The sequence below is a fragment of the Ambystoma mexicanum genome, chromosome 2p (assembly GCF_040938575.1).
Source record: "Ambystoma mexicanum isolate Mex_15411 chromosome 2p, UKY_AmexF1_1, whole genome shotgun sequence".
NCBI lineage: Eukaryota > Metazoa > Chordata > Amphibia > Caudata > Ambystomatidae > Ambystoma > Ambystoma mexicanum.
In genome coordinates this window covers 1,259,721,268-1,259,730,743 of record NC_090923.1, presented here as the reverse complement: position 1 = coordinate 1,259,730,743, position 9,476 = coordinate 1,259,721,268, and the positions used below count along the sequence as shown (strand labels likewise).

Here is a 9,476-nt window from a genome sequence, read left to right as displayed (position 1 = left end):
AAAAATAGTGAATGCTTTACGAATGTGCGTGTCATCCTTTAGAGCAGGGGCCAATTTAATTTTCCCATTATCATTCCAATATTAGTACATGTGTTGCAGAAGCAAGCGCAAAGGGAGAGTCAATCAAACCATTCATTAGGATCTCAGGTCAAAGGTTTGCCATTCCAAATGTCCTTATGTCAGAGGGCAGAAAGTCCAAACACCATTTAGATATCGGGTGGTATGAAATGAAGAGGCAAACAACAATGAATAAGCATTCGTTGCTGCTGTATTGATCTGGTCCTTAAGGGTTTTAGTTTAATGCCAATTATATTTAAAGATAGAAAGATTAATGCTCCAGGGTGCTTGCAAAATGACACCCCCTCCCCATCACAATGGCTGGGTGATGCAAGCCTGAGAGCATCACAATAGACCCATAGACATGAGAAAAACTCTGTACCTCTGAGTGTATGTGGGCCCATGGCTGTATCAAGGACAAGGCAAGAACAGGAGGTGGGTAAGGCGTCAGCACCAGAGGGTGTCCGATTGAGCCCTGTAAGCAACAGATGTTGGACCGTCCTTTAAAAGATTCTGAGGCTGATTTCAATTTTAACTTTGCTGCTGATTTAAGGATTGCTCAACCTTGACCCACGTCTAGTTTGTTTGGATAAGCCCTGGAATTCCTTTACAGCTTGTACTGGTGGGAGATGATGTGAGTTTATCAACTGCAACGGGATATGAGGCTTGTGTGCCACAAAAAGCAGGTCTAGTATTTTTTATAAGAAAGCCACTTAAGAAGGGAACTTTGGACAACCCTACCGAGAGCAAAAGTATTACACAGGAGGTAAGGGGGTCAGTGGGTCAACTGATACAATAAACTGACTCACAGTCAAATGTGCTAAATCCAAACACTACCAGTTTCGACATGTTCCTGGCTTTCTGTTTCATTTTTTAACAGATCCATTCCTATGTACCTCTGTGCTTTCAACAGATTTTTCGTTGTAAGGGAGGGACATACAGTAGGCCGTAAAACATTCCTGGGCAGGAAAGACTATGTAAAAGCAAGAGTAGCAGACAGCTTAAAAGAATCATCAGCAGAACCCTCTACACCTTCCCCAAAAAATATAAAATTATTTCTCTGCATGTATGTGCGTTGAACAGCGCAAGTAATTTGGTTAATGTCAGTGGATAAATGTCACTTTCCCATAGCGCAGGACAACATCACTTGTACAGGCCCCTTCTGCAAAGGCATTACCGCTGTAGAAAGCAGTGAAAAAGTGAGGCAGTGTGCAGTCACCCCTGACCCTTCACTGCCCTGATCGGCCACGATCGGCCAAGGACCTCTCTATAAGAGCTGAGGGTGGAATTTTTCTGGACCTCGGTAACTTAGGGAGACATGGCTAAATGGATCCTCAATCAACGGCCCAGCCTTTGCTCTGTGGCCTGTCCGAATATGTCTGTTCTCCAAATTACCTGCCACTGCCCAGGTGTCAGCTTGTGAGATGGAATGACCTCCCAGGAAGCATACTGGCAGATGATTTGCATAGGCACACCCCCTCTCCCTCTCTCTTAGCCCTGCTTACTCCACAGTAGCAAGTATCTGGGGAAAATATAGTGGTCGAGGTGGGGTAGCAGTAACTAGCAACTATGAGAAAGTAAATCTGGGGCACTTGGCGACCTGTGGGAAACAACTGCAGAGCTCAGTGCCCAGAACTTTGTGGCACAGGGAGGAGGTCTGTGGGATTTCAGTAACTTGGAGACATGCAACCTGGTCGGGAGTGCTTCAGGTCTCCTTCCTTGCATGTTCCAAGCAACTCAACAAAGCATCAACAGGCTGAGATACCAGCCACAGAGCCCCTTTCCACTTGATTAAAAGCCTAAAATCTTTTCCATGCAAACACATAGCCCCCGAATACCATATTTTCTTTGTTTTCTCTCTCTCTGTCTCTCTCTCCTCCCTCCCTCCCTCCCTCTCTCCCTCTCTCCCTCCCTCCCTCCCTCCTTTCCACCACCCACAACCCCCCTCCCTCTCCCTCGTCCTCTCCCTACCATTACTTTTAAGTTTCCCTGCACTGCAGCACATTGCGACAATGGTAATTCACAATGGGACTGTTTGAAAGTTACAGAAATCAAAAAAGAATCAACCAACTAAAAGCAGCCAAATCCGGAGTACACTGCTCAGCCACAATTAAAGATTAAGGCCTAGAAGCAAGTAAAGCTGTAGTTCAGAGCGATGTTTGCAAATAGCACCTTAAAGCAGTTTACGCTGGAGTGCACAACAAGGGGGAAAAGTGATAATACCGAGTTTGGTAGAATGGGATAAAAAAACAAAAGCAGCGTGCCACTTCTAAAAGTACAAGTCAAGAAATTGAAGGTGGTGGGGCTGTTCATTCAGTCAATAGGACTCACAAGTAAACGGCTCCCGAGGCATTAGTGTTGAATTTGGCGCAAAATGTATTGTGTTGTCGTGTAATATGTATGAACATACAATTTCAATCTTCATTAAAAAAGATGTATTAAAAAATAAAGACTTGCAGATTAAGAAAGTTTCTGTCCTGTCGTGTGCCAAAAATAGTGAATGCTTTACGAATGTGCATGTCATCCTTTGAAGCAGGGGCCAATTCAATTTTCCCATTTTCATTCCAATATTAGTACATGTTTTGCTGAGGTACATAGGAAGTTAAGTTCAGTTAAGAAATGAAACAAAAAGCCTGGAAACATGTTGAAACAGGTAGGATTTGGACTTACAATAAACTGATTCACAGTCAGATGTGCTATCCCTTGACCCACTGACACCCCTACCTTTTGTGTAATCCTTTCGCTCTCAGCAGGGTTGTCCAAAGTTCCCTACTTAAAGAGACTTTCTTATAAAAATGATCCTAGACCTGTTTTTTATGGCCCACATGCCTCATATCCCGTTGCTCTTGATAAACTCACATCATCTCCCACCAATACAAGCTGTAAAAGATGTCAAGGGCATAGCCAAGGAAACTAAACGTGGGCTGAAGGTTGAGCAATCCTTAAATCAGCAGCAAAAATAACATTGAAATCAGCCTCAGAATCTCTTAAAGGATGGGCCAACACTGGTTGCTTGCAGGGCGCAATCGGGCAGCCTCTGGTGCTGACGCCTTAAGGCAAGCGCAAAGGGAGAGCCAACCAAACCATTGATTAGGACCTCTGGACTTTCTGCTCTTTGACATAAGGACATTTGTTATGGCAAACATTTGACCAAACCCCATTTAGAAGTCGGATGTTATGGGATTAAGCGGCAAACAGCAATTCATCAGCATTCTTTGCTGCTGTATTGATCTGGTCCTAAAGGGTTTGGTTTAATGCCAATTATATTTAAAGATAAAAAGATTCATGCTCAAGGGTGCTTGCAAATCGACACCCCCTCCCCATCACGATGGCTGTGTGATGCAAGCGTAAGAGCATCACAGAAGACCCATAGACATGAGAAACACTCTGTACCTCTGAGTGTATGTGGGCCCATGGCTGGATCAAGGACAAGGCAAGAACAGGAGATGGCTTAAGGTGTCAGCACCCAGGCTGCCCCATTGCGCGCTGCCAGCAACAGATATTGGACCATCCTTTAAGAGATTCTGAGGCTGATTTCAATGTTAACTTTGCTGCTGATTAAAGGATTGCTCAACCTTCGACCCGCGTCTAGTTTGCTTGGCTAAGCCCTGAAAATCTTTTACAGTTTATATTGGTGAGAGATGAAGTGAGTTTATCAAGGGCAACGGGATATGAGGCATGTGTGCCACAGAATGCAGGTCTAGGATCTTTTATATGAAATCCACTTTGGAAAACCCTACTGAGAAAAAAAGGATTACACAAAAGGAAAGGGGGTCAGTGGGTCAAGGGATAGCACATCTAACTGTTAGTTAATTGTAAGTCCAAATCCTACCCGTTTCCACATTTTTCCAGGCTTTTTGTTTCATTTCTTAACAGATCCATTCCTATGTACCTCTGTGCTTTCAACAGATTTTTCGTTGTAAGGGAGGGACATACAGTAGGCCGTAAAACATTCCTGGGGAGGAAAGACTCTATGTAAAAACAAGAGTAGCAGACAGCTTAAAAGAATCATCAGCAGAACCCTCTACACCTTCCCCAAAAAATATAAAATTATTTCTCTGCATGTATGTGCGTTGAACAGCGCAAGTAATTTGGTTAATGTCAGTGGATAAATGTCACTTTCCCATAGCGCAGGACAACATCACTTGTACAGGCCCCTTCTGCAAAGGCATTACCGCTGTAGAAAGCAGTGAAAAAGTGAGGCAGTGTGCAGTCACCCCTGACCCTTCACTGCCCTGATCGGCCACGATCGGCCAAGGACCTCTCTATAAGAGCTGAGGGTGGAATTTTTCTGGACCTCGGTAACTTAGGGAGACATGGCTAAATGGATCCTCAATCAACGGCCCAGCCTTTGCTCTGTGGCCTGTCCGAATATGTCTGTTCTCCAAATTACCTGCCACTGCCCAGGTGTCAGCTTGTGAGATGGAATGACCTCCCAGGAAGCATACTGGCAGATGATTTGCATAGGCACACCCCCTCTCCCTCTCTCTTAGCCCTGCTTACTCCACAGTAGCAAGTATCTGGGGAAAATATAGTGGTCGAGGTGGGGTAGCAGTAACTAGCAACTATGAGAAAGTAAATCTGGGGCACTTGGCGACCTGTGGGAAACAACTGCAGAGCTCAGTGCCCAGAACTTTGTGGCACAGGGAGGAGGTCTGTGGGATTTCAGTAACTTGGAGACATGCAACCTGGTCGGGAGTGCTTCAGGTCTCCTTCCTTGCATGTTCCAAGCAACTCAACAAAGCATCAACAGGCTGAGATACCAGCCACAGAGCCCCTTTCCACTTGATTAAAAGCCTAAAATCTTTTCCATGCAAACACATAGCCCCCGAATACCATATTTTCTTTGTTTTCTCTCTCTCTGTCTCTCTCTCCTCCCTCCCTCCCTCCCTCCCTCCCTCACTCCTTCCCACCCTCCCGCCCTCTCTCTTCCCCCCTCTCCCTCTCCCTCAATCCTCCCATTAATTTTAAGTTTTCATGCACTGCAGCACATTGTGACAATGGTATTTCACAATGGGACTGTTTGAAAGTTACAGAAATCAAAAAAGAAATCAACCAACTATAAGCAGCCACGTCCGGAGTACACTGCTCAGCTCCAATTAAAGATTAAGGCCCAGAAGCAAGTAAAGCTGTAGTTCAGAGCGATCTTTGCAAATATCACCTCAAAGCAGTTTACGCTGGAGTGCAGAACAAGGGGGAAAGTGATAATACTGAGTTTGGTAGAATGGAATAAAAAAAACAAAAGAAGCATGCCACTTCTAAAAGTACAAGTCAAGAAATTCAAGGGGACGTGGCTGTTCATTCAGTCAAGAGGATTCACAAGTAAAAGGCTCCTGAGGCATTAGTGTTGAATTTGGCGCAAAATGTATTGTGTTGTCGTGTAATATGAATGAACATACAATTTCAATCTTCATTAAAAAAGATCTATTAAAAAATAAAGACTTGCAAATTAAGAAAGTTTCTGTCCTGTCATGTGCCAAAAATAGTGAATGCTTTACGAATGTGCGTGTCATCCTTTAGAGCAGGGGCCAATTTAATTTTCCCATTATCATTCCAATATTAGTACATGTGTTGCAGAAGCAAGCGCAAAGGGAGAGTCAATCAAACCATTCATTAGGATCTCAGGTCAAAGGTTTGCCATTCCAAATGTCCTTATGTCAGAGGGCAGAAAGTCCAAACACCATTTAGATATCGGGTGGTATGAAATGAAGAGGCAAACAACAATGAATAAGCATTCGTTGCTGCTGTATTGATCTGGTCCTTAAGGGTTTTAGTTTAATGCCAATTATATTTAAAGATAGAAAGATTAATGCTCCAGGGTGCTTGCAAAATGACACCCCCTCCCCATCACAATGGCTGGGTGATGCAAGCCTGAGAGCATCACAATAGACCCATAGACATGAGAAAAACTCTGTACCTCTGAGTGTATGTGGGCCCATGGCTGTATCAAGGACAAGGCAAGAACAGGAGGTGGGTAAGGCGTCAGCACCAGAGGGTGTCCGATTGAGCCCTGTAAGCAACAGATGTTGGACCGTCCTTTAAAAGATTCTGAGGCTGATTTCAATTTTAACTTTGCTGCTGATTTAAGGATTGCTCAACCTTGACCCACGTCTAGTTTGTTTGGATAAGCCCTGGAATTCCTTTACAGCTTGTACTGGTGGGAGATGATGTGAGTTTATCAACTGCAACGGGATATGAGGCTTGTGTGCCACAAAAAGCAGGTCTAGTATTTTTTATAAGAAAGCCACTTAAGAAGGGAACTTTGGACAACCCTACCGAGAGCAAAAGTATTACACAGGAGGTAAGGGGGTCAGTGGGTCAACTGATACAATAAACTGACTCACAGTCAAATGTGCTAAATCCAAACACTACCAGTTTCGACATGTTCCTGGCTTTCTGTTTCATTTTTTAACAGATCCATTCCTATGTACCTCTGTGCTTTCAACAGATTTTTCGTTGTAAGGGAGGGACATACAGTAGGCCGTAAAACATTCCTGGGCAGGAAAGACTATGTAAAAGCAAGAGTAGCAGACAGCTTAAAAGAATCATCAGCAGAACCCTCTACACCTTCCCCAAAAAATATAAAATTATTTCTCTGCATGTATGTGCGTTGAACAGCGCAAGTAATTTGGTTAATGTCAGTGGATAAATGTCACTTTCCCATAGCGCAGGACAACATCACTTGTACAGGCCCCTTCTGCAAAGGCATTACCGCTGTAGAAAGCAGTGAAAAAGTGAGGCAGTGTGCAGTCACCCCTGACCCTTCACTGCCCTGATCGGCCACGATCGGCCAAGGACCTCTCTATAAGAGCTGAGGGTGGAATTTTTCTGGACCTCGGTAACTTAGGGAGACATGGCTAAATGGATCCTCAATCAACGGCCCAGCCTTTGCTCTGTGGCCTGTCCGAATATGTCTGTTCTCCAAATTACCTGCCACTGCCCAGGTGTCAGCTTGTGAGATGGAATGACCTCCCAGGAAGCATACTGGCAGATGATTTGCATAGGCACACCCCCTCTCCCTCTCTCTTAGCCCTGCTTACTCCACAGTAGCAAGTATCTGGGGAAAATATAGTGGTCGAGGTGGGGTAGCAGTAACTAGCAACTATGAGAAAGTAAATCTGGGGCACTTGGCGACCTGTGGGAAACAACTGCAGAGCTCAGTGCCCAGAACTTTGTGGCACAGGGAGGAGGTCTGTGGGATTTCAGTAACTTGGAGACATGCAACCTGGTCGGGAGTGCTTCAGGTCTCCTTCCTTGCATGTTCCAAGCAACTCAACAAAGCATCAACAGGCTGAGATACCAGCCACAGAGCCCCTTTCCACTTGATTAAAAGCCTAAAATCTTTTCCATGCAAACACATAGCCCCCGAATACCATATTTTCTTTGTTTTCTCTCTCTCTGTCTCTCTCTCCTCCCTCCCTCCCTCCCTCCCTCACTCCTTCCCACCCTCCCGCCCTCTCTCTTCCCCCCTCTCCCTCTCCCTCAATCCTCCCATTAATTTTAAGTTTTCATGCACTGCAGCACATTGTGACAATGGTATTTCACAATGGGACTGTTTGAAAGTTACAGAAATCAAAAAAGAAATCAACCAACTATAAGCAGCCACGTCCGGAGTACACTGCTCAGCTCCAATTAAAGATTAAGGCCCAGAAGCAAGTAAAGCTGTAGTTCAGAGCGATCTTTGCAAATATCACCTCAAAGCAGTTTACGCTGGAGTGCAGAACAAGGGGGAAAGTGATAATACTGAGTTTGGTAGAATGGAATAAAAAAAACAAAAGAAGCATGCCACTTCTAAAAGTACAAGTCAAGAAATTCAAGGGGACGTGGCTGTTCATTCAGTCAAGAGGATTCACAAGTAAAAGGCTCCTGAGGCATTAGTGTTGAATTTGGCGCAAAATGTATTGTGTTGTCGTGTAATATGAATGAACATACAATTTCAATCTTCATTAAAAAAGATCTATTAAAAAATAAAGACTTGCAAATTAAGAAAGTTTCTGTCCTGTCATGTGCCAAAAATAGTGAATGCTTTACGAATGTGCGTGTCATCCTTTAGAGCAGGGGCCAATTTAATTTTCCCATTATCATTCCAATATTAGTACATGTGTTGCAGAAGCAAGCGCAAAGGGAGAGTCAATCAAACCATTCATTAGGATCTCAGGTCAAAGGTTTGCCATTCCAAATGTCCTTATGTCAGAGGGCAGAAAGTCCAAACACCATTTAGATATCGGGTGGTATGAAATGAAGAGGCAAACAACAATGAATAAGCATTCGTTGCTGCTGTATTGATCTGGTCCTTAAGGGTTTTAGTTTAATGCCAATTATATTTAAAGATAGAAAGATTAATGCTCCAGGGTGCTTGCAAAATGACACCCCCTCCCCATCACAATGGCTGGGTGATGCAAGCCTGAGAGCATCACAATAGACCCATAGACATGAGAAAAACTCTGTACCTCTGAGTGTATGTGGGCCCATGGCTGTATCAAGGACAAGGCAAGAACAGGAGGTGGGTAAGGCGTCAGCACCAGAGGGTGTCCGATTGAGCCCTGTAAGCAACAGATGTTGGACCGTCCTTTAAAAGATTCTGAGGCTGATTTCAATTTTAACTTTGCTGCTGATTTAAGGATTGCTCAACCTTGACCCACGTCTAGTTTGTTTGGATAAGCCCTGGAATTCCTTTACAGCTTGTACTGGTGGGAGATGATGTGAGTTTATCAACTGCAACGGGATATGAGGCTTGTGTGCCACAAAAAGCAGGTCTAGTATTTTTTATAAGAAAGCCACTTAAGAAGGGAACTTTGGACAACCCTACCGAGAGCAAAAGTATTACACAGGAGGTAAGGGGGTCAGTGGGTCAACTGATACAATAAACTGACTCACAGTCAAATGTGCTAAATCCAAACACTACCAGTTTCGACATGTTCCTGGCTTTCTGTTTCATTTTTTAACAGATCCATTCCTATGTACCTCTGTGCTTTCAACAGATTTTTCGTTGTAAGGGAGGGACATACAGTAGGCCGTAAAACATTCCTGGGCAGGAAAGACTATGTAAAAGCAAGAGTAGCAGACAGCTTAAAAGAATCATCAGCAGAACCCTCTACACCTTCCCCAAAAAATATAAAATTATTTCTCTGCATGTATGTGCGTTGAACAGCGCAAGTAATTTGGTTAATGTCAGTGGATAAATGTCACTTTCCCATAGCGCAGGACAACATCACTTGTACAGGCCCCTTCTGCAAAGGCATTACCGCTGTAGAAAGCAGTGAAAAAGTGAGGCAGTGTGCAGTCACCCCTGACCCTTCACTGCCCTGATCGGCCACGATCGGCCAAGGACCTCTCTATAAGAGCTGAGGGTGGAATTTTTCTGGACCTCGGTAACTTAGGGAGACATGGCTAAATGGATCCTCAATCAACGGCCCAGC

General features: G+C 44.3%; 3 non-coding genes across 3 annotated transcripts; all 3 read right to left on the bottom strand.

Moving 5' to 3' along the window:
• Positions 1–107, bottom strand: LOC138568621 (U6 spliceosomal RNA). The gene has a single exon (XR_011302940.1). It is a non-coding gene; the product is annotated as a U6 spliceosomal RNA (small nuclear RNA).
• Positions 108–5,535: 5,428 nt separating this feature from the next.
• Positions 5,536–5,642, bottom strand: LOC138568620 (U6 spliceosomal RNA). Its single transcript, XR_011302939.1, has one exon. It is a non-coding gene; the product is annotated as a U6 spliceosomal RNA (small nuclear RNA).
• Positions 5,643–8,068: 2,426 nt separating this feature from the next.
• Positions 8,069–8,175, bottom strand: LOC138568619 (U6 spliceosomal RNA). Its single transcript, XR_011302938.1, has one exon. It is a non-coding gene; the product is annotated as a U6 spliceosomal RNA (small nuclear RNA).
• Between the last annotated feature and the right edge of the window lie 1,301 nt (positions 8,176–9,476).